Here is a 25,487-nt window from a genome sequence, read left to right as displayed (position 1 = left end):
CTTCTCCTGTGAGTCTAGATTGTCGAATCCGACGCGAAACTGATAGTTAATTGTAACATTCAGCGCCTCCTAATGACGATGGAACACTTAAATTGCATCGAGATTCAATACAGCAGCCTCCAGCCGACTTGTCTCCAAGGATCTATTAATGCCTGGGGCACCGCATGGTAGTTGTCCTGTGAGTCTACATTTTCGAATCCGACGCATAACTGATAATTAATTGTAACGTTCAGGGCCTCCAAATGACGATGGAACACTGAAACAGCGTCGAGATTCAATACATCGTCCTTCAGCCGACAGGTCTCTAAGCGTCCATTGCAGCCTCAGCCACCTTATGGTCGTTCTCCTGTGAGTCTACATTTTCGATTCCGGCACATAACTGATAGTTAATTGTAACGTTCAGGGCCTCCTAATGTTACATAACTGTTAGTTAATTGCAACATTCAGGGCCTCTTAACGACGATGGAACACTCAAATTGCGTCGAGATTCAATACATCGTCATGCAGCCGACTTGTCTCCATGGGTCTACTGCTACCTCGGTCACCTTATCGTCGTTCTCCTGTGAGTCCAGATATTCGAATCCGACGCAAAACGGACTGCTAATTGTAACGTTCAGAGCCTCCTAATGATTATGGAACACTCAAATTGCGTCGAAATTCAATACATCGTCCTCCAGCCGACTTGTCTCCAAGGGGATATCGCTGCCTCGGGCACCTTATAGTCCTTCTCCTGTGAGTCTAGAATTTCGATATGACGCAAAACTGATAGTTAATTGTAACGTTCAGAACCTCCTAATGACGATGGAACACTTAAATTGCGTCGCGATTCAATACATCGTCCTCCAGCCGACTTGTCTCCAAGGGTCAATTGTTGCCTTTGGCACCTAATGGTCTTGCTCCTGTGAGTCTAGATTTTCGAATCCGACGAAAAACTGATATTTAATTGTAACCTTATGTGCCTCCTAATGATGATGGAACACTGAAATTGAGTCGACATCCAATACATCGTCCTCCCGCCGACTTGTCTCCAACGTGATATTGCTGCTTGGGGCACCATGTGGTCCGTCTCCTGTGTGTCTAGATTTTCGAATCCGACGCAAGAATGATAGTTAATTGTAACGTTCAGCGCCTCCAAATGACGATAGAACACTCAAATAGCGTCGAAATCCAATACATCGCCGTCCCGCCGACTTGTCTCCAACGGGATATTGCTGCCTCGGGCACCATGTGGTCCGTCTCCTGTGAGTCTAGATATTCGAATCCGACGGAAAAATGATAGTTAATTGTAACGTTCAGGGCCTCCTGATGACGATGGAACACTCAAATTGCGTCGAGAGTCAATACATCGTCATCCAGCCGACTTGCCTACAAGGGGATATTGCTGCGTCGGGCTCCATGTGGTCCGTCTCCTGTGAGTCTAAATTTTCGAATCCGACCCAAAAATGATAGTGAATTGTAGCGTTCAGCGCCTCCTAATGACGATGGAACTCTCAAATTGCGTCGAGAGTCAATACATCGTCTTCCAGCCGACTTGTCTACAAGGGGATATTGCTACCTCGGGCTCCATATGGTTCGTCTCCCGTGAGTCCAGATATTCGAATCCGACGCAAAAATGATAGTTAATTGTAACGCAGCTGTAGCGGCGCATCGAAAGCTAAGTACTAATTAATTGTTTGTGTATAGTAGTTTATTTAGGAACTTTAGTAGTCTTCAACCGGTGTTCTTGGTGTTTTCCGGTGAAATAACTTCAGAAGAAATTTTTGCGAACTGCTGTCAGTTTCGTTACTGTCATTAGACGTTTGATTTTCTTTCTGTGTTAGTATTTTGTTATATTCTCATTTGTTGTTGGTTAATACTGTCAGTAATAGTAGTTACTTCCCTTGTAGAGCAAGTTTGTGATAATTGTAGTCAGTTTTTAACAACTTCTTATTGTAGTAGCGGAACTTAGATAAAGTTGTTTTCTTGTTTCAATAATTGTAAAATTTTACCATGAGTGAGAAGTGTGGGCTTTGCCGTAGGTTCGTGAGTAGTGGATTGCGGTGTGAGACTTGTTCGAAGTATTTTCACTGGGGGGAATGCAGTGGGGAAGCCAGTGGGCATTCTGGTGAGATCCTCTCCTGGAACTGCAGGTTATGTAGCAAGAGTAAGTTGATAGAGGAGCAGGAGCGTAAGATCTGTGCCCTTCAGGTGCAGTTGAAAAACGCACAGGAGGAGCTAGATAGGATGAGGAGGGAGAAGGGGGTTGGGGAATGGGAGCTGGCTGTTGGCAAGAGATCTGCTAGGAGAAGGAGATTTTCAGATAGTTTTACTATTGGTGTTTGTAATAGATATGACCAACTGTCAGAGTCTAGTGGAGAGGAATCTCTAGTAGCTGTAGATGTAGGAAGTATGCAGCAGACCTCAGCAGTTACGGTGGCTAGGACAGTTGCAAAGTCTAAGAGAAAGAAGAAGGTTCTGCTGTTAGGTAGTTCTCATGGTAGAGGTGTAGGCCAGCAGTTGCAGGAAGTTTTGGGGAGTGAGTACCAGGTCACCAGCATTGTGAAGCCTAATGCAGGATTGGCTCAGGTGACTTTTAACATAGGGGGGTTGTGTAGGGATTTTACTAAAGAGGATCAGGTAGTGATTGTGGGTGGGGCTGGTAATAGTATTGATAGGGATGGGGAGTATGACATAGATGGTGACCTGGAAAAGATAGCCACTCAGACTGGCAACACCAATGTGCATTTCGTGGAACTGTTTCAGCGTCACGATCGGCCTCATCTTAATACAGCCGTCAGGCGTAATAACATGAGACTTGGGGGTGCGCTGATGACAGAAGGCATGAGTCACATTTCAGTGGTGTCGGTGGAGTCTATCAGTAGGACGGGTTTCACTAGACATGGCCTGCACCTCAACAGGTATGGGAAGGGGAGGTTGGCAAAACTTATAGGTGACAGCATAGGTGGGGGTGGTGGGATCACTCATGGGAAAATTCCGGTAGTTGTGGGTGTTAGAGCTGTACCTTTTTTAGATTGAAGTCAGCTGATAGGTATTCCTGCTTAAGGGAAGTCTCTCTAACAAAGAAACCACTTTCTACAAAGCTTGGGTATCCTATTAATGAGGGAATTAGTATATTTCATCAAAATATACAAGGTATTAGAGATAAAGTTAGTGAACTGCTTATAGATGTTGACTCTGAAATTATTGATATATCTGAACACTTCTTAAGTAAGGAGATCATTCAGAGGCTTCCTTTACCAGGATACAGGTTGGCTGGCAGCTTTTCTAGGAGCTCTTTGCGGTGTGGGGGAGTAGCCATGTATGTGAAAAACGGTATCCCATTTGAGTCAATTGATGTTTCAAAGTACTGCACTGAAAAGGTGTTTGAATGTTGTGCAGGTGTGATTAAATTTAGTGGAGCTAAACTTCTTACTGTTGTTATTTATAGATCCCCAGACTCCGATTTCACAACATTTTTGCTAAAGCTAGAGGAGGTTCTTGGTTCACTCTATAGGAAATACAAAAAGTTTGTTATATGTGGTGACTTCAATAGATTAGATTAGATTAGATTAGATTTACTTTCATTCCAATTGATCCGTAGTGAGGAGGCCCTCCAGGATGTGGAACATGTCAGAAAAACAACAATACATGACAAATATTTAAACTAAAACAAATAAGCTAATGTACCATTCCACAGGTCCCAAGTGGAATGATCGTCATTTTTTAATGAACACTAAGAGTCATTTTACAAATACTATTGCACTGAATTTAAAATAAAAAAGTTTTATATTTATTTATAAGGTAAGAAACATGTAATACAACTACTGTAATACTTATTTACAATGAACACATTACTGCACTGAAATGGTGCAGAAGTTAGATTATACTTACACACACACACACACACACACACACACAAATTTTCATTGAACACATTACTGCACTGAAATTGTGCAGAAGTTATGTTGTACTTATATACAAATCAGTTGGTTTTCCTCAGAAATTCATCAATGGAGTAGAAGGAGTTGGCCACCAATAAATCCTTTAGGCTTCTCTTAAACTGAATTTCATTGGTTGTTAAGCTTCTTATGGCTGCTGGCAAGTTATTGAAAATGTGTGTTCCTGAATAATGCACACCTTTTTGTACAAGACTAAGTGACTTTAAATCCTTGTGAAGATTATTCTTATTTCTAGTATTGATTCCATGAATTGAGCTGTTGGTTTGAAAAAGTGATATATTTTTAATGACAAATTTCATTAAGGAATAAATATATTGGGAAGCTGTAGTTAGTATCCCTAGTTCCCTAAACAGGCTTCTGCAGGATGTTCTTGAGTTAACACCACATATAATTCTTACTGCACGTTTTTGTGCCCGGAAAACTTTAGCTTGGCTTGATGAATTACCCCAGAAAATAATCCCATATGACATTATGGAATGAAAGTAAGCATAGTATGCCAGCTTTTTCATTTTTATATCCCCTATGTCTGACAAAATTCGCATTGCAAACAGAGATTTGTTAAGACGCTTCAGCAGTTCTGTGGTGTGCTCCTCCCAGTTGAATTTATTATCAAGCTGTAATCCCAAGAATTTAACACCGTCCACTTCTTCTATCTTCTTGTCATCATATGTTAGACATATACTCTTGGGACACCCCTTACAAGTTCTGAACTGCATGTAGTGTGTTTTTTCAAAGTTTAGTGACAAAGAATTGGCTAGGAACCAGTGATTAATGTCTACAAATATTTTATTGGCTGATCTTTCTAAGACTACACTTGATTTGCTATTTATTGCAATGTTTGTATCATCAGCAAACAAAAAAAACTTGGCATCTGGTAATGTTACTGATGAAAGGTCATTGATATACACAAGAAAAAGTAAGGGCCCCAAAATGGAACCTTGTGGGACCCCACATGTAATTAGTTCCCAGTTGGATGATGCCTGATAGCTTGATACATGTCTCTTTCCTAATAACACCCTTTGTTTCCTGCCAGAGATATAAGATTTGAACCATTTTGCAGCATTTCCTGTTACACTATAATATTCTAGTTTACTTAAAAGGATATTGTGATTTACACAGTCAAATGCCTTTGACAGATCACAAAATATACCAGTTGCCTGCAATTTTTTGTCTAATGAATTAAGTACATTTTCACTGTAAGTGTAGATAGCCTTCTCAATATCAGAACCTTTTAGAAATCCAAACTGTGACTTTGACAGTATGTTATTTGAGATAAGATGGTTATAAAGACGACTGTACATTACTTTTTCGAAAATTTTTGAGAATGCTGGCAACAGTGAAATTGGACGGAAATTTGATGCTATTTCTTTATCTCCCTTCTTAAACAGTGGCTTAACTTCAGCATATTTCAGCCATTCGGGAAATATTCCACTGATAAACGACTGGTTACACAGATAGCTTAATATGTTACTTAGCTCAGAATCACATTCTTTAATTAACTTTGTTGATATTTCATCATACCCACTAGATGTTTTTGATTTTAAAGATTTTATGATGGACATTATTTCTGTTGGGGTAGTGAGGGTCAAATTCATATTATGGAAGTTACTTGAAATGTCTGGTCTAAGGTAATCCATAGCAGCATCTACCGAACCTGACAACCCCATCTTTTCAGTAACAGTTATAAAATGTTTGTTAAAAAGTTCTGCAACACTATTCACATCTGTCACCAATGCATCATTTACTCTTAATGCTATTTGTTCCTTTCATGTCTGGTTCTACCGGTCTCCTCCTTCACTATATCCCATATTGTCTTTATTTTGTTATCTGATATGACTATCTTTTCCTTGTAATATATTTGCTTTGACATCCGTATTACAGTCTTTAATATTTTGCAGTATTTCTTATAATGTGCTATAGCATCAACATTGGAAATGTTTCGGATTGACAGATACAGTTTTCTTTTTGTTTTACAAGATACCCCTATTCCTCATGTAATCCATGGCTTCTTTGTAGACTTTGCTCTAACCTTGGTAAGTTTTGGGGGAAAGCAGTGTTCAAATAAGGTAAGCACTTTATTAGCAAAAATGTTATATTTTTCATTCATGCCATGAGCACTGTAAACATCAGTCCAGTGAATGTCTCTGAGGAGTGTCCTAAAATAATCAATTTTTGGCTTACTGATTACCCTCTTGAGCTCAGATTTAACAGATTTTATATCCTGTTCAGTATTAACATTTAACAGAAGGAACTGCATGTCATGGTCTGAGAGGCCATTGACTATTGGTTTTGTAATATAATTTTGTTCATTTGACTTTTCTATAAAGATATTATCAATGGCTGTTTGTGAGCAAGTGGTTATCCTAGTGGGGAACTTTACTGTGGGAATTAAGTTGAATGATAGTGTTACTAACTCAAATAGGTTCTTATTGGGAGAGTCTTTAAGGAAATCTACATTGAAATCACCAGCAACCACTATTTCTTTGTTTTTGGTTGTTAAATGGGCCAGTACAGCTTCAAGGTGGTTTACAAACAGATTAAAGTTACCTGCAGGTGCTCGATATACACTTAATATTATGAAAGATTTTTTGTGAAAATCTAATTCTGTTGCACATGCTTCCATATGCTGTTCTAGGCCAAATTTATGAATGTCTATGTTCTTAAATTTATGACAGTTCCTGATGAATGTGGCAACTCCTCCTTTCTCCATTTCTGATCTACAATAGTGAGATGCTAACCTAAACCCTGTAACACTTAAAAGTTCTATACCAGTGGTCACATGATGTTCAGAGAGGCAGATTATGTCAGCTGGGTTTGAAGACTCTAATTCATCTATGCAGATAGTTAATTCATTAATTTTATTTCTCAGTCCTCGAATATTTTGATGCAATAAAGATAGCTGACATTTCACATTGACTGACATAAAATTGGATGGAGTTAAAATATCTGCTGACAGTTGAAAATTCTTAACCAATGGCTGTTTATGTTGATGTAATAAGCTGGAATTATGTTTTTTGATTTCTTTCTCAAACTGAAGGTTTGTCTCACTTCTAACCTCTCTTAAAATTTGTTTTCTTTCTGTCGTCCCTACCCTAAAAAGGGTCTTTTCTGAATCCTATAACCACTGGTATTTTACCACTCATGACAGTGCCTCCCCCCTTTAACTTTCCTGCTATTTCCCCAGCCAATTTACCCTTCCCCTTCCTGTTGAGGTGAAGGCCATATTAATTGTATAAGTGACTGTGCAAGGAAAAGGATGCTGGTAGACCTCCTTAATTCATATAATCTTATGCAAACCGTATTCTTTCCAACGAGAGTGCAAGGGAACAGTAGAACAACCATAGACAATATTTTTGTTCATTCGTCATTATTAGAAGGGCATTCTGTTAGCAAAAAGGTGAATGGCCTTTCAGATCATGATGCACAAATTTTAAGTCTAAAACATTTTTGTGCTGCAACACATGTTAAATATAGTTACCAACTTTTTAGGAAAGCTGATCCAGTTGCTGTACAGACTTTTATAAACCTTATCAAGGAACAAGAGTGGCAAGATGTTTATAGTGCTGATACAGTAGACGGTAAATATAATGCTTTCCTCAAGACTTTTCTCGTGCTCTTTGAAAGTTGCTTTCCGTTAGAACGTTCAAAACAGGGTACTAGCACAAACAGGCAGCCTGGGTGGCTGACTAAAGGGATAAGAATATCTTGTAGAACAAAGTGGCAATTATATCAAAATGTTAGAAACAGTCAAAATCTAAATGCAGCAGCCCATTACAAACAGTATTGTAAGGTGTTTAAAAAAGTTATTAGGAAGGCAAAAAGTATGTGGTATGCAGATAGAATAGCTAAGTCTCAGGATAAAATTAAAACCATATGGTCAGTCGTAAAGGAAGTGGCTGGTCTGCAGAGACAGGTCGAGAATATAGAATCAGTGCATAGTGGGGATGTCCGTGTTACTGATAAGTCGCATATATGTACAGTACTTAATAATCACTTTCTGAATATAGCAGGTGAACTAAATAGAAACCTAGTCCCAACAGGGAATCATATAGCGCTCTTAGAAAAAAGTGTTCCGAGACTGTTACCTGAAATGCTCCTCCATGATACTGACAAAAGGGAGATTGAGTTAATAATTAAATCACTAAAGACCAAGAACTCTCATGGATACGACGGGATATCTAGCAGAATACTGAAGTATTGTTCCACGTATGTTAGCTCAGTACTTAGCCATATCTGTAACTTTTCCTTTAGGAGTGGTCAGTTTCCTGACCGATTAAAGTACTCGGTAGTGAAGCCACTTTATAAAAAGGGAGACAGGGATAATGTTGACAACTATAGACCTATTTCTATGCCATCGGTGTTTGCTAAAGTTATCGAGAGGGTTGTATATACAAGGTTACTGCAGCATTTAAATTCACATAATTTGCTATCAAATGTACAGTTTGGGTTTAGAAATGGCTTAACAACTGAAAATGCTATAGTCTCTTTTCTCTGTGAGGTTTTGGACGGATTAAATAAAAGGTTGCGAACGTTAGGTGTTTTCTTTGATTTAACGAAGGCTTTTGACTGTGTTGACCACAAAATATTACTTCAGAAGTTGGAACATTATGGAGTAAGGGGAGTAGCTTACAATTGGTTCGCCTCCTACTTTAAGAACAGAAAGCAGAAGGTAATCCTCCGCAATATTGAGAGTGGTAATGATGTTCAGTCCCAATGGGGCACTGTTAAATGGGGCATTCCCCAAGGGTCGGTGCTGGGGCCACTGCTGTTCCTTATTTATGTAAATGATATGCCTTCTAGTATTACAGGGGATTCAAAAATATTTCTGTTTGCTGATGACACCACCTTGGTAGTGAAGGATCTTATGTGTAATATTGAAACATTATCAAATAATGTAGTTCATGATATAAGTTCGTGGCTTGTGGAAAATAATTTGATGCTAAATCACAGTAAGACTCAGTTTTTACAGTTTCTAACCCACAATTCAACAAGAACTGACATTTTAATCAGACAGAATGGGCATGTTATAAGCGAGACGGAACAGTTCAAGTTCCTAGGCGTACGGATAGATAGTAAGCTGTTGTGGAAAGCCCATGTTCAGGATCTTGTTCAGAAACTAAATGCCGCTTTATTTACCATTAGAACAGTATCTGAAATAAGTGACATTTCAACACGAAAAGTAGTATACTTCGCATATTTTCATACGCTTATGTCATATGGTATTATTTTTTGGGGTAATTCTTCTGATTCAAAAAGGGTATTTTTGGCTCAAAAACGGGCTGTTCGAGCTATGTGTGGTGTAAGTTCGAAAACCTCCTGTCGACCCCTATTCAATAGTCTGGGAATTTCGACACTGCCCACACAGTATGTATTTTCTTTAATGTCGTTTGTTGTTAGCAATATTAGCTTATTCCCAAGAGTTAGCAGCTTTCACTCAGTTAATACTAGGCAGAAATCAAATCTGCATGTGGAATGCACTTCCTTGACTCTTGTGCAGAAAGGAGTGCAGTATTCTGCTGTATGCATTTTCAATAAGCTACCACAAGAACTCAAAAATCTTAGCAGTAGCCCAAACACTTTTAAGTCTAAACTGAAGAGTTTCCTCATGGCTCACTCCTTCTACTCTGTCGAGGAGCTCCTGGAAGAGATAAAAAATTAAGCAAATTCCAGTGTCACATTCTTGATTTTCTTTATTTAAACTAACGACTTGTCGCCTGAATATGTTTCTTATATTTCATTTTATCTGTTTCTACAATCGTGTTATAATTTCATGTATTGACTCGTTCCATGACCATGGAGACTTCTCCTAAATGTGGTCCCACGGAACAATAAATAAATAAATAAAAAATAAATAAATAAACGTTGAGGGCCTCTTAATGACGGTGGAACACTCAAATTGCGTCGCGATTCAATACATCGTCCTCCAGCCGACTTGCCTCCAAGGGTCTATTGCTGCCTCTGGCACCTAATGGCCTTGCTCCTGTGAGTCTAGACTTTCGAATCCGACACATAACTGATAGTTAATTTAAAAGTTCAGGGCCTCCTAACTACGAAGGAACACTAAAATTGCGTCGAGATTCAATACATCGTCCTCCAGCCGACTTCTCTCCAATGGTCTATTGCTGCCTCGGGCACCTTATGGTCCGCCTCCTGTGAGTCTAGATTTTCGAACCCGACGCAAAACTGATAGTTAATTGTAACGTTCAGCGCCTCCTAATGACGATGGAATACTCAAACTCCGTCGAGATTCAATACATCGTCCTCCAGCCGACTTGTCTCCAAGGGTCTATGGCTGCCTCGGGCACCTTATGGTCCGCCTCCTGTGAGTCTAGATTTTCGAATCCGACGCAAAACTGATAGATAATTGTAACGTTCATGGCCTCCTAATGACGATGGAACACTCAAATTGCGTAGCGATCTAATACATCGTCCTCCAGCCGACTTGACTCCAAGGGGATATTGCTGCCTCGGGCACCTTATGCTCGTTCTCCTGTGAGTCTAGATATTCGAACCCGACGCAAAACTGATAGTTGATTGAAACGTTCAGGGCCTCCTAATGACGATGGAATACTCAAACTGCGTCGAGATTCAATACATCGTCCTCCAGCCGACTTCTCTCTATGGGGATACTGCTGCCTCGGGCACCTTATGGTCGTTCTCCTGTGAGTGTAGATTGTCGAATCCAACGCGAAACTGATTGTTAATTGTAACGTTCAGAGCTTCCTAATGACAATGGAACACTGAAATAGCGTCGAGGTTCAATACATCGTCAATCAGCCGACTTGTCTCCAAGCGACTATTGCTGCCTCGGGCACCTTGAGGTCGTTCTCCTGTGAGTCATGATTTTAGAATCCGACGCAAAACTGATAGTTAATTGTAACGTTCAGGGCCTCATAATGACGATGGAACACTCAAATTGCGTCGAGATTCAATACATCGGCCTCCTGCCGACTTGTCTCCAAGGGGACATTGCTGCCTAATGCACCATATGGTCCGTCTCCTGTGAGTCTAGATTTTCGATTCCGATGCGAAACTGATAGTTAATTGTAACGTTCAGGGCCTCCTAATGACGATGGGACACTCAAATTGCGTCGAGATTCAATACATCGTCCTCCCGCTGACTTGTCTCCAAGGGTCAATTGTTGCCTTTGGCACCTAATGGTCTTGCTCCTGTGAGTCTAGATTTTCGAATCCGACGAAAAACTGATATTTAATTGTAACGTTATGGGCCTCCTAATGACGATGGAACACTCTGAGTCGAGATTCAATACATCGTCCTCCAGCCGACTTGTCTCCAAGGGGTTAATGCTGGCTCGTGCACCATATGGTCCGTCTCCTGTGAGTCTAGGTTTTCGAATCCGACGCAAAACTTCTAGCTAATTGTAACGTTCAGGCCCTCCTAATGACGATGGAACACTCAAATTGAGTCGACATCCAATACATCGTCCTTCCGCCGACTTGTCTCCAACGTGATATTGCTGCTTCGGGCGCCATGTGGTCCGTCTCCTGTGAGTCTAGATTTTCGAATCCGACGCAAAAGTGATAGTTAATTGTAACGTTCAGCGCCTCCTAATGACGATAGAACACTCAAATAGCGTCGAAATCCAATACATCGCCCTCCCGCCGACTTGTCTTCAACGGGATATTGCTGCCTCGGGCACCATGTGGTCCGTCTCCTGTGAGTCTAGATTTTCGAATCCGACGCAAAAATGACAGTGAATTGTAACGTTCAGCGCCTCCTAATGACGATGGAACTCTCAAATTGCGTCGAGAGTCAATACATCGTCATCCAGCCGACTTGTCTACAAGGGGATATTGCTGCGTCGGGCTCCATGTGGTCCGTCTCCTGTGAGTCTAAATTTTCGAATCCGACGCAAAAATGATAGTGAATTGTAACGTTCAGCGCCTCCTAATGACGATGGAACTCTCAAATTGCGTCGAGAGTCAATACATCGTCTTCCAGCCGACTTGTCTACAAGGGGATATTGCTACCTCGGGCTCCAAATGGTTCGTCTCCTGTGAGTCCATATATTCGAATCCGACGCAAAAATGATAGTTAATTGTAACGTTCAGGGCCTCCTAATGACGATGGAATACTCAAACTGCGTCGAGATTCAATACATCGTCCTCCAGCCGACTTCTCTCTATGGGGATACTGCTGCCTCGGGCACCTTATGGTCGTTCTCCTGTGAGTGTAGATTTTCGAATCCGATGCGAAACTGATAGTTAATTGTAACGTTCAGGGCCTCCTAATGACGATGGAACACTCAAATTGCGTCGAGATTCAATACATCGTCCTCCCGCTGACTTGTCTCCAACGGGATATTGCTGCCTCGGGCACCATGTGGTCCTTCTCCTGTGAGTCTAGATTTTCGAATCCGACGAATAACTGATTGTTAATTGTAACGTTCAGCGCCTCCTAATGACGATGGAACACTCAAATTGCGTAGCGATCTAATACATCGTCCTCCAGCCGACTTGACTCCAAGGGGATATTGCTGCCTCGGGCACCTTATGCTCGTTCTCCTGTGAGTCTAGATATTCGAACCCGACGCAAAACTGATAGTTAATTGTAACGTCCAGGGCCTCCTAATGACGATGGAATACTCAAACTGCGTCGAGATTCAATAAATCATCCTCCAGCCGACTTCTCTCTATGGGTCTACTGCTACCTCGATCACCTTATCGTCGTTCTCCTGTGAGTCCAGATAATCGAATCCGACGCAAAACGGACTGCTAATTGTAACGTTCAAATCCTCCTAATGATGACGGAAGACTCAAATTGCTTCCAGAATCAGTACATCGTGCTCGAGCCGACTTGTCTCCAAGGGGATATTGCTGCCTCGGGCACCATATATTCCTTCTCCTGTGAGTCTAGAATTTCGAATCCGATGCGAAACTGATAGTTAATTGTAACGTTCAGGGCCTCCTAATGATGATGGAACACTCAAATTGAGTAGAGATCCAATACATCGACCTCCCGCCGACTTGTCTCCAACGTGATATTGCTGCCTCGGGCACCATGTGGTCCGTCTCCTGTGAGTCTAGATTTTCGAATCCGACGCAAAAATGATAGTGAATTGTAACGTTCAGCGCCTCGAAATGACGATGGAACTCTCAAATTGCGTCGAGAGTCAATACATCGTCTTCCAGTCGACTTGTCTACAAGGGGATATTGCTGCCTCGGGCCCAATGTGGTCTGTCTCCTGTGAGTCCAGATGTTCGAATTCGACGGAAAAATGATAGTTAATTATAACGATCAGGGCCTCCTAATGGCGATGGAACACTCAAATTGCGTCGCGATTCAATACATCGTCCTCCAGCCGACTTGCCTCCAAGGGTCTATTGCTGCCTCTGGCACCTAATGGTCTTGCTCCTGTGAGTCTAGAGTTTCGAATCCGACGCAAAACTGATGTTTAATTGTATCGTTAAGGGCCTCCTAATGACGATGGAACACTCAAATTGCATCGAGATTTAATACATCGTCCTCCAGCCGACTTGTCTCCAAGGGGATATTGCTGCCTCGGGCACCATATGGTCCGTCTCCTGTGAGTCTAGATTTTCGAATCCGACGCAAAACTGATAGTTAATTATAACGTTCAGGGCCTCCTAATGGCGATGGAACACTCAAATTGCGTCGCGAATCAATACATCGTCCTCCAGCCGACTTGCCTCCAAGCGTCCTTTGCTGCCTCGGGCAAATTATGGTCGTTCTCCTGTGAGTCTACATTTTCGATTCCCACACATAACTGATAGTTAATTTTAACGTTCAGGACCTCCTAATGACGTTGGAAAACTCAAATTGCGTCGAGATTCAATACATCGTCCTCCAGCAGACTTGTCTCCATATAGTCCTTCTCCTGTGAGTCTAGAATTTCGAATCCGACGCAAAACTGATATTTAAATGTAACGTCAAGGGCCTCCTAACGACGATGGAACACTCAAATTGCGTCGAGATTCAATATATCGTCCTCCAGCCGACTTGTCCCCAAGGGGATATTGCTGCCTCGGCACCATATGGTCCGTCTCCTGTTAGTCTAGATTTTCGAAACCGACGCAAAACTTGTAGTTAATTGTAATGTTCAGGGCCTCCTAATGACGATGGAACACTAAAATTGCGTTGAGATCCAATACATCGTCCTCCCGCCGACATGTCTCCAACGTGGTATTGCTGCCTCGGGCACCATATGGTCCGTCTCCTGTGAGTCTAGATTTTCGAATCCGACGCAAAGCTAATAGTTAATTGTAAAGTTCAGGGCCTCCTAATGGCGATAGAACACTTAAATTGCGTCGAGATTCAATACGTCGTCCTCCAGCCGACTTGTCTCCAAGGGTCTATTGTTGCCTCGGGCAGCTTATGGTCGTTCTCCTGTGAGTCTAGATTTTCGGATCCGACGCAAACCTGATAGTTAATTGTAACGTTCAGGGCCTCCTATTGACGATAGAACACTCAAATTGCTTCGAGTTTCAATACGTCGTCCTCCAGCCAACTTGTCTCCAAGGGGATATTGCTGCCTCGGGCACCATATGGTCCGTCCCCTGTAGGTCCAGATATTCGAATCCGACGCAAAACGGACTGCCAATTGTAACGTTCAGAGCCTCATAATGACGATAGAACACTCAAATTGCATCAAGTTTCAATACATCGTCCTTCAGGCGACTTGTCTCCAACCGTCCTTTGCTGCCTCGGGCACCTTATGGTCGTTCTCCTGTGATTCTACATTTTCGACTCCGACACATAACTGATAGTTAATTGTAACGTTCAGGGCCTCCTAGTGACGATGGAAAACTCAAATTGCGTCGAGATTCCATACATCGACCTCCAGCCGACTTGTCTCCATGGGTCTACTGCTACCTCGGTCACCTTATCGTCGTTCTCCTGTGAGACCAGATACTCGAATCCGACGCAAAACGACTGCTAATTGTAACGTTCAGAGCCTCCTAATGATGATGGAACACTCTAACTGCGTCGAGAATCAATACATCGTCCTCCAGCAGACTTGTCTCCATATAGTCCTTCTCCTGTGAGTATAGAATTTCGAATCCGACGCAAAACTGATATTTAATTGTAACGTTAAGGGCCTCCTAATGACGATGGAACACTCAAATTACGTCGAGATTCAATACATCGTCCTAGAGCCGACTTCTCACCAAGGGGATATTGCTGCCTCGGCGCCATATGGTCCGTCTCCCGTTAGTCTAGATTCTCGAATCCGACGCAAAACTTGTAGTTAATTGTAACGTTCAGGGCCTCCTAATGACGATGGAACACTCAAATTGCGTTGAGATCCAATACATCGTCCTCCCGCCGACATGTCTCCAACGTGGTATTGCTGCCTCGGGCACCAAGTGGTCCGTCCCCTGTGAGTCTAGATTTTCGAATCCGACGCAAAACTAATAGTTAATTGTAAAGTTCAGGGCCTCCTAATGGCGATAGAACACTTAAATTGCGTCGAGAATCAATACGTCGTCCTCCAGCCGACTTGTCTCCAAGGGTCTATTGTTGTCTCGGGCAGCTTATGGTTGTTCTCCTGTGAGTCTAGATTTTCGGATCCGACGCATAACTGATAGTTAATTGTAACGTTCAGGGCTTCCTAATGACGATGGAAAACTCAAATTGCGTCGAGATTCAATACATCGACCTCCAGCCGACTTGTCTCCATGGGTCTACTGCTACCTCGGTCACCTTATCGTCGTTCTCCTGTGAGACCAGATATTCGAATCCGACGCAAAACGGACTGCTAATCGTAACGTTCAGAGCCTCCTAATGATGACGGACCGTACAAATAGCGTCAAGATTCAATACATCGACCTCCAGACGACTTGTCTCCACGGTAATATTGCTGCCTCGGGCACCATATTGTCATTCTCCTGTGAGTCAAGAATTTCGAATCCGACGCAAAACTGATATTTAATTGTAACGTTGAGTGCCTCCTAATGACGATGGAACACTCAAATTGCGTCGAGATTCAATACATCGTCCTCCAGCCGACTTTCTGCAAGGGGATATTGCTGCCTCGGGCACCTTATGGTCTTTCTCCTGTGAGTCTTGATTTTCGTATTCGGCGCATAACTTATAGGTAATTGTAACGTTCAGCGCCCCCTAATGACGATAGAACACTCAAATTACGTCGAGATTCAGTACATCGTCCTCCAGCCGACTTGTCTCCAACGGGATATTGCTGCCTCGGGCACCATATGGTCCGTCTCCTGTGAGTCTGGATTTTCGAATCCAGCGCAAAACTTGTAGTTAATTGTTACGTTCAGGGCCTCCTAATGACGATGGAACACTCAAATTGCGTCGAGATCCAATACATCGTCCTCCAGCCGACTTGTCTCCAACGTGATATTGCTGCCTCGGGCACCATGTGGTCCGTCTCCTGTGAGTCTAGATTTTCGAATCCGATGCAAAACTAATAGTTAATTGTAACGTTCAGGGCCTCCTAATGTCGATAGAACACTCAAATTGCGTCGAGATTCAATACGTCGTCCTCCAGCCGACTTGACTCCAAGGGTCTAATGTTGCCTCGGGCAGCTTATGGTCGTTCTCCTGTGAGTCTACATTTTCGGATCCGACGCATAACTGATAGTAAATTGTAACGTTCAGCGCCTGCGAATGACGATAGAACACTCAAATTGCGTCGAGATTCAATACATCGTCCTGCAGCCGAATGGTCTATAAGGCGATATTGCTGCCTCCTTTGAGTCTGGATTTTCGAATCCGATGCAAAAATTATAGTGAATTGTAACGTTCAGCGCCTAATAATGACGATGGAAATCTCAAATTGCGTCAATCAATACATCGTCTTCCAGGCGACTTGTCTACAAGGGGATATTGCTGCCTCGGGCTCCATGTGGTCCGTTCCCTGTGAGTCTAGATTAACGAATCCGACGCATAACTTGTAGTTGATTGTAACGTTTAGGGCCTCCTAATGACGATGTAACACTGAAATAGCGTCGAGATTCAATACATCGTCCCTCAGCAGACTTGTCTACAAGCGTCCATTGTTGCCTCGGGCACCTTATGGTCGTTCTCCTGTGAGTCTACATTTTCGATTCCGACACATAACTGATAGTTAATTGTAACGTTCAGGGCCTCCTAATAACGATGGAACACTCAAATTGCGTCGAGATTCAATACATCGTCCTCCAGCCGACTTGTCTCCATGGGTCTATTGCTACATCGGTCACCTTATCGTCGTTTTCCTGGGAGTCCAGATATTCGAATCCGACGCAAAACGGACTGCTAATTGTACAGTTCAGAGCCTCCTAATGATGAAGGAACACTCAAATTGAGTAGAGATCCAATACATCGACCTCCCGTTGACTTGTCTCCAACGTGATATTGCTGCCTCGGGCACCATGTGGTCCGTCTCCTGTGAGTCTAGATTTTCGAATCCGACGCAAAAATGATAGTGAATTGTAACGTTCAGCGCCTCGAAATGACGATGGAACTCTCAAATTGCGTCGAGAGTAATTACATCGTCTTCCAGTCGACTTGTGTACAAGGGGATATTGCTGCCTCGGGCCCAATGTGGTCTGTCTCCTGTGAGTCCAGATGTTCGAATTCGACGGAAAAATGATAGTTAATTATAACGATCAGGGCCTCCTAATGGCGATGGAACACTCAAATTGCGTCGCGATTCAATACATCGTCCTCCAGCCGACTTGCCTCCAAGGGTCTATTGCTGCCTCTGGCACCTAATGGTCTTGCTCCTGCGAGTCTAGATTTTCGAATCCGACGCAAAACTGATAGTTAATTATAACGTTCAGGGCCTCCTAATGGCGATGGAACACTCAAATTGCGTCGCGATTCAATACATCGTCCTCCAGCCGACTTGCCTCCAAGCGTCCTTTACTGCCTCGGGCACCTTATGGTCGTTCTCCTGTGAGTCTACATTTTCGATTCCCACACATAACTGATAGTTAATTTTAACGTTCAGGGCCTCCTATTGACGATGAAAAACTCAAAATGCGTCGAGATTCAATACATCGTCCTCCAGCCCACTTGTCTCCATGGGTCTACTGCTACCTCGGTCACCTTATCGTCGTTCTCCTGTGTGACCAGATATTCGAATCCGACGCAAAACGACTGCTAATTGTAACGTTCAGAGCCTCCTAATGATGATGGAACACTCTAATTGCGTCGAGATTCAATACATCGTCCTCCAGCAGACTTGTCTCCATATAGTCCTTCTCCTGTGAGTCTAGAATTTCGAATCCGACGCTAAACTGATATTTAATTGTAACGTCAAGGGCCTCCTAATGACGATGGAACACTCAAATTGCGTCGAGATTCAATACATCGTCCTCCAGCCGACTTGTCCCCAAGGGGGTATATTGCTGCCTCGGCACCACATGGTCCGTCTCCTGTTAGTCTAGATTTTCGAAACCGACGCAAAACTTGTAGTTAATTGTAACGTTCAGGGCCTCCTAATGACGATGGAACACTAAAATTGCGTTGAGATCCAATACATCGTCCTCCCGCCGACATGTCTCCAACGTGGTATTGCTGAATCGGGCACCATGTGGTCCGTCTCCTGTGAGTCTAGATTTTCGAATCCGACGCAAAACTAATAGTAAATTGTAAAGTTCAGGGCCTCCTAATGGCGATAGAACACTTAAATTGCATCGAGATTCAATACGTCGTCCTCCAGCCGACTTGTCTCCAAGGGTCTATTGTTGCCTCGGGCGGCTTATGGTCGTTCTCCTGTGAGTCTAGATTTTCGGATCCGACGCATAACTAATAGGTAATTGTAACGTTCAGCGCCCCCTAATGACGATAGAACACTCAAATTACGTCGAGATTCAGTACATCGTCCTCCAGCCGACTTGTCTCCAACGGGATATTGCTGCCTCGGGCACCATATGGTCCGTCTCCTGTGAGTCTGGATTTTCGAATCCGACGCAAAACTTGTAGTTAATTGTAACGTTCAGGGAATCCTAATGACGATAGAACACTAAAATTGCGTCGAGATTCAATACGTCGTCCTCCAGCCGACTTTCTGCAAGGCGATATTGCTGCCTCGGGCACCTTATGGTCCGCCTCCTTTGAGTCTAGATTTTCGAATACGACGCAAAACCGATAGTTAATTCTAACGTTCATGGCCTCCAAATGACGATGGAAAACTCAAATTGCGTCGAGATTCAATACATCGTCCTCCAGTCGACTTGTCTGCAAGGGGTTATTGCTGCCTCGAGCACCTTATCGTCGTTCCTCTGTGTGCCTAGATTTTCGAATCCGACGCAAAACTAATTGTTAATTGTAGCGTTCAGGGCCTCCTAATGTCGATAGAACACTCAAATTGCGTCGAGATTCAATACATCGTCCTCCAGCCGACTTGTCTCCATATAGTCCTTCTCCTGTGAGTCTAGAATTTCGAATCCGACGCAAAACTGATAGTTAATTGTAACGTTCAGGACCTCCTAATGACGATGGAACACTCAAATTGCGTCGCGATTCAATACATCGTCCTCAAGCCGACTTGTCTCCAAGGGTCAATTGCTGCCTTTGGCACCCAATAGTCTTGCTCCTGTGAGTCTAGATTTTCGTATCCGACGAAAAACTGATATTTAATTGTAACGTTAAGGGCCTCCTAAGGACGATGGAACACTCAAATTGCGTCGAGATTCAATTTATCGTCATCTAGCCGACTTGTCTCCTAGGGGATATTGCTGCCACGGGCACCATATGGTCCGTCTCCTGTGAGTCTAGATTTTTGACTCCAGCGCAAAACTTGTAGTTAATTGTTACGTTCAGGGCCTCCTAATGACGATGGAACACTCAAATTGCGTCGAAATCCAATACATCGTCCTCCAGCCGACTTGTCTCCAACGTGATATTGCTGCCTCGGGCACCATGTGGTCCGTCTCCTGTGAGTCTAGATTTTCGAATCCGATGCAAAACTAATAGTTAATTGTAACGATCAGGGCCTCCTAATGTCGATAGAACACTCAAATTGCGTCGAGATTCAATACGTCGTCCTCCAGCCGACTTGTCTCCAACGGTCTAATGTTGCCTCGGGCAACTTAAGGTCGTTCTCCTGTGAGTCTACATTTTCGGATCCGACGCATAACTGATAGTAAATTGTAACGTTCAGCGCCTCCTAATGACGATAGAACACTCAAATTGCGTCGAGATTCAATACATCGTCCTGCTGCCGAATGGTCTATAAGGCGATATTGCTGCCTCCTTTGAGTCTGGATTTTCGTATCCGATGCAAAAATGATAGTGAATTGTAACGTTCAGCGCGTAATAATGACGATGGAAATCTCAAATTGCGTCAATCAATACATCGTCTTCCAGGCGACTTGTCTACAAGGGGATATTGCTGCCTCGGGCTCCATGTGGTCCGTCCCCTGTGAGTCTAGATTAACGAATCCGACGCATAACTTGTAGTTGATTGTAACGTTTAGGGCCTCCTAATGACGATGTAACACTGAAATAGCGTCGAGATTCAATACATCGTCCCTCAGCAGACTTGTCTCCAAGCGTCCATTGTTGCCTCGGGCACCATATAGTCCTTCTCCTGTGAGTCTGGAATTTCGAATCCGACGCAAAACTAATTGTTAATTGTAACGTTCAGGGCCTCCTAATGACGAAGGAACACTCAAATTGCGTCGAGATTCAATACCTCGTCCTCCAGCCGACTTGTCTCCATGGGTGTATTGCTACCTCGGTCACCTTATCGACGTTCTCCTGTGAGACCAGATATTCGTATCCGACGCAAAACGGACTGCTAATTGTAACGTTCAGAGCCCCCTACTGATGACGGAACACTCAAATTGCGTCGAGATTCAATACATCGTCCTCCAGCCGACTTGTCTCCAAGGGGATAATGCTGCCTTGGGCACCATATAGTCCTTCTCCTGTGAACCTAGAATTTCGAATCCGACGCAAAACTGACAGTTAATAGTAACGTTCAGGACCTCCTAATGACGATGGAACACTCAAAATGCGTCGAGATTCAATACATCGTCCTCCAGCCGCTTTGTCTCCAAAGGGATATTGCTGTCTCGGGCACCTTATGCTCCGTCTCCTGTGAGTCTAGATTTTCGAATCCGACGCAAAAATGATAGTTAATTGTAACGTTCAGGGCCTCCTAATGACGATGGAACACTCAAATTGCGTCGAGATTCAATACGTCGTCCTCCAGCCGACTTGTCTCCAAGGGTCTATTGTTGCCTTGGGCAGCTTATGGCCGTTCTCCTGTGGGTCTAGATTTTCGGATCCGACGCATAACTGATAGTCAATTGTAACGATCAGCGCCTCCTAATGACGATAGAACACTCAAATTGCGTCGAGATTCAAAACATCGTCCTCCAGCCGACTTGTCTACAAGGCGATATTGCTGCCTCGGGCACTTTATGGTCCGCCTCCTTTGAGTCTAGATTTTCGAATCCGACGCAAAACTGATAGTTAATTGTAACGTTCATGGCCTCCAAATGACGATGGAAAACTCAAATTGCTTCGAGATTCAATACATCGTCCTCCAGCCGAGTTGTCTGCAAGGGGTTATTGCTGCCTCGAGCAACTTATCGTCGTTCCTCCGTGAATCTAGATTTTCGAATCCGACGCAAAAGTAATAGTTAATTGTAACGTTCAGGGCCTCCTAATGACGATAGCACACTCAAATTGCTTCGATATTCAATACGTCATCCTCCAGCCGACTTGTCTCCAAGGGGATATTGCTGCCTCGGGCACCATATATTCCGTCTCCTGTAGGTCCAGATATTCGAATCTGACCCAAAACGGACTGCCACTCGTAACGATCAGAGCCTCATAATGACGATGGAACACTCAAATTGCATGAAGATTCAATACATCGTCCTTCAGCCGACTTGTCTCCAAGCGTCCTTTGCTGCCTCGGGCACCTTACGGTCGTCCTCCTGTGAGTCTACATTTTCGATTCCGACACTTAACTGATAGTTAATTGTAATGTTCAGGGCCTCCTAATGATGATGGAACACTCAAATTGCGTCGAGATTCAATACATCGTCCTCCGACGCAAAACTGATAGTTAATTGTAACGTTCAGGGCCTCCTAATGACGATGGAACACTCAAATTGCTTCGAGATTCAATACGTCGTCCTCCAGCCGACTTGTCTCCAAGGGTCTATTGTTGCCTCGGGCAGCTTATGGTCGTTCTCCTGTGAGTCTAGATTTTCGGATCCGACGCATAACTGATAGTCAATTGTAACGTTCAGCGCCTCCTAATGACGATAGAACACACAAATTGCGTCGAGATTCAATACATCGTCCTCCAGCCGACTTGTCTACAAGGCGATACTGCTGCCTCGGGCCCTTATGGTCCGCCTCCTTTGAGTCTAGATTTTCGAATCCGACGCAAAACTGATAGCTAATTGCAACGTTGATGGCCTCCAAATGACGATGGAAAACTCAAATTGCGTCGAGATTCAATACATCGTCCTCGAGCCGACTTGTCTCCAAGGGTCAATTGCTGCCTTTGGCACCCAATAGTCTTGCTCCTGTGAGTCTAGATTTTCGTATCCGACGCAAAACTGATATTTAGTTGTAACGTTAAGGGCCTCCTAAGGACGATGGAACACTCAAATTGCGTCGAGATTCAATACATCGTCATCCAGCCGACTTGTCTCCTAGGGGATATTGCTGCATCGGGCACCATATGATCCGTCTCCTGTGAGTCTAGATTTTCGAATCCAACGCAAAACTTGTAGTTAATTGTTACTTTCAGGGCCTCAGAATGACGATGGAACACTCAAATTGCGTCGGGATCCAATACATCGTCCTCCCGCCGACTTGTCTCCAACGTGATATTGCTGCCTCGGGCACCATGTGGTCCGTCTAATGTGAGTCTAGGTTTTCGAATCCGACGCAAAACTGATAGTTAATTGTAACGTTCAGGGCCTCCTAATGGCGATAGAACACTCAAATTGCGTCGAGATTCAATACGTCGTCCTCTAGCCGACTTGTCTCCAAGGGTCTATTGTTGCCTCGGGCAGCTTATGTTCGTTCTCCTGTGAGTCTGGATTTTCGGATCCAACGCATGACTGATAGTCAATTGTAACGTTCAGCGCCTCCTAATGATGATGGAACACTCAAATTGCGTCGAGATTCAATACATCGTCCTCCGACGCAAAACTGATAGTTAATTGTAACGTTCAGGGCCTCCTAATGACGATGGAACACTCAAATTGCTTCGAGATTCAATACGTCGTCCTCCAGCCGACTTGTCTCCAAGGGTCTATTGTTGCCTCGGGCAGCTTATGGTCGTTCTCCTGTGAGTCTAGATTTTCGGATCCGACGCATAACTGATAGTCAATTGTAACGTTCAGCGCCTCCTAATGACGATAGAACACACAAATTGCGTCGAGATTCAATACATCGTCCTCCAGCCGACTTGTCTACAAGGCGATACTGCTGCCTCGGGCCCTTATGGTCCGCCTCCTTTGAGTCTAGATTTTCGAATCCGACGCAAAACTGATAGCTAATTGCAACGTTCATGGCCTCCAAATGACGATGGAAAACTCAAATTGCGTCGAGATTCAATACATCGTCCTCGAGCCGACTTGTCTCCAAGGGTCAATTGCTGCCTTTGGCACCCAATAGTCTTGCTCCTGTGAGTCTAGATTTTCGTATCCGACGCAAAACTGATATTTAGTTGTAACGTTAAGGGCCTCCTAAGGACGATGGAACACTCAAATTGCGTCGAGATTCAATACATCGTCATCCAGCCGACTTGTCTCCTAGGGGATATTGCTGCATCGGGCACCATATGATCCGTCTCCTGTGAGTCTAGATTTTCGAATCCAACGCAAAACTTGTAGTTAATTGTTACTTTCAGGGCCTCAGAATGACGATGGAACACTCAAATTGCGTCCGGATCCAATACATCGTCCTCCCGCCGACTTGTCTCCAACGTGATATTGCTGCCTCGGGCACCATGTGGTCCGTCTCCTGTGAGTGTAGGTTTTCGAATCCGACGCAAAACTGATAGGTAATTGTAACGTTCAGGGCCTCCTAATGGCGATAGAACACTCAAATTGCGTCGAGATTCAATACGTCGTCCTCTAGCCGACTTGTCTCCAAGGGTCTATTGTTGCCTCGGGCAGCTTATGGTCGTTCTCCTGTGAGTCTAGATTTTCGGATCCCACGCATGACTGATAGTCAATTGTAACGTTCAGCGCCTCCTAATGATGATGGAACACTCAAATTGCGTCGAGATTCAATACATCGTCCTCCGACGCAAAACTGATAGTTAATTGTAACGTTCAGGGCCTCCTAATGACGATGGAACACTCAAATTGCTTCGAGATTCAATACGTCGTCCTCCAGCCGACTTGTCTCCAAGGGTCTATTGTTGCCTCGGGCAGCTTATGGTCGTTCTCCTGTGAGTCTAGATTTTCGGATCCGACGCATAACTGATAGTCAATTGTAACGTTCAGCGCCTCCTAATGACGATAGAACACACAAATTGCGTCGAGATTCAATACATCGTCCTCCAGCCGACTTGTCTACAAGGCGATACTGCTGCCTCGGGCCCTTATGGTCCGCCTCCTTTGAGTCTAGCTTTTCGAATCCGACGCAAAACTGATAGCTAATTGCAACGTTCATGGCCTCCAAATGACGATGGAAAACTCAAATTGCGTCGAGATTCAATACATCGTCCTCGAGCCGACTTGTCTCCAAGGGTCAATTGCTGCCTTTGGCACCCAATAGTCTTGCTCCTGTGAGTCTAGATTTTCGTATCCGACGCAAAACTGATATTTAGTTGTAACGTTAAGGGCCTCCTAAGGACGATGGAACACTCAAATTGCGTCGAGATTTAATACATCGTCATCCAGCCGACTTGTCTCCTAGGGGATATTGCTGCATCGGGCACCATATGATCCGTCTCCTGTGAGTCTAGATTTTCGAATCCAACGCAAAACTTGTAGTTAATTGTTACTTTCAGGGCCTCAGAATGACGATCGAACACTCAAATTGCGTCGGGATCCAATACATCGTCCTCCCGCCGACTTGTCTCCAACGTGATATTGCTGCCTCGGGCACCATGTGGTCCGTCTCCTGTGAGTCTAGGTTTTCGAATCCGACGCAAAACTGATAGTTAATTGTAACGTTCAGGGCCTCCTAATGGCGATAGAACACTCAAATTGCGTCGAGATTCAATACGTCGTCCTCTAGCCGACTTGTCTCCAAGGGTCTATTGTTGCCTCGGGCAGCTTATGGTCGTTCTCCTGTGAGTCTAGATTTTCGGATCCAACGCATGACTGATAGTCAATTGTAACGTTCAGCGCCTCCTAATGACGATAGAACACTCAAATTGCGTCGAGATTCAATACCTCGTCCTCCAGCCGACTTGTCTCCATTGGTCTACTGCTACCTCGGTCACCTTATTGTCGTTCTCCTGTGTGACCAGATATTCGAATCCGACGCAAAACGGACTGCTAATTGTAACGTTCAGAGCCTCCTAATGATGATGGAACACTCTAATTGCGTCGAGATTCAATACATCGTCCTCCAGCAGACTTGTCTCCATATAGTCCTTCTCCTGTGAGTCTAGAATT

Source organism: Schistocerca serialis, chromosome 1 (genome assembly GCF_023864345.2).
Source record: "Schistocerca serialis cubense isolate TAMUIC-IGC-003099 chromosome 1, iqSchSeri2.2, whole genome shotgun sequence".
Lineage (NCBI taxonomy): Eukaryota > Metazoa > Arthropoda > Insecta > Orthoptera > Acrididae > Schistocerca > Schistocerca serialis.
The sequence above is the reverse complement of the archived record's forward strand: the minus strand, read 5'-3'. Positions refer to the sequence as shown.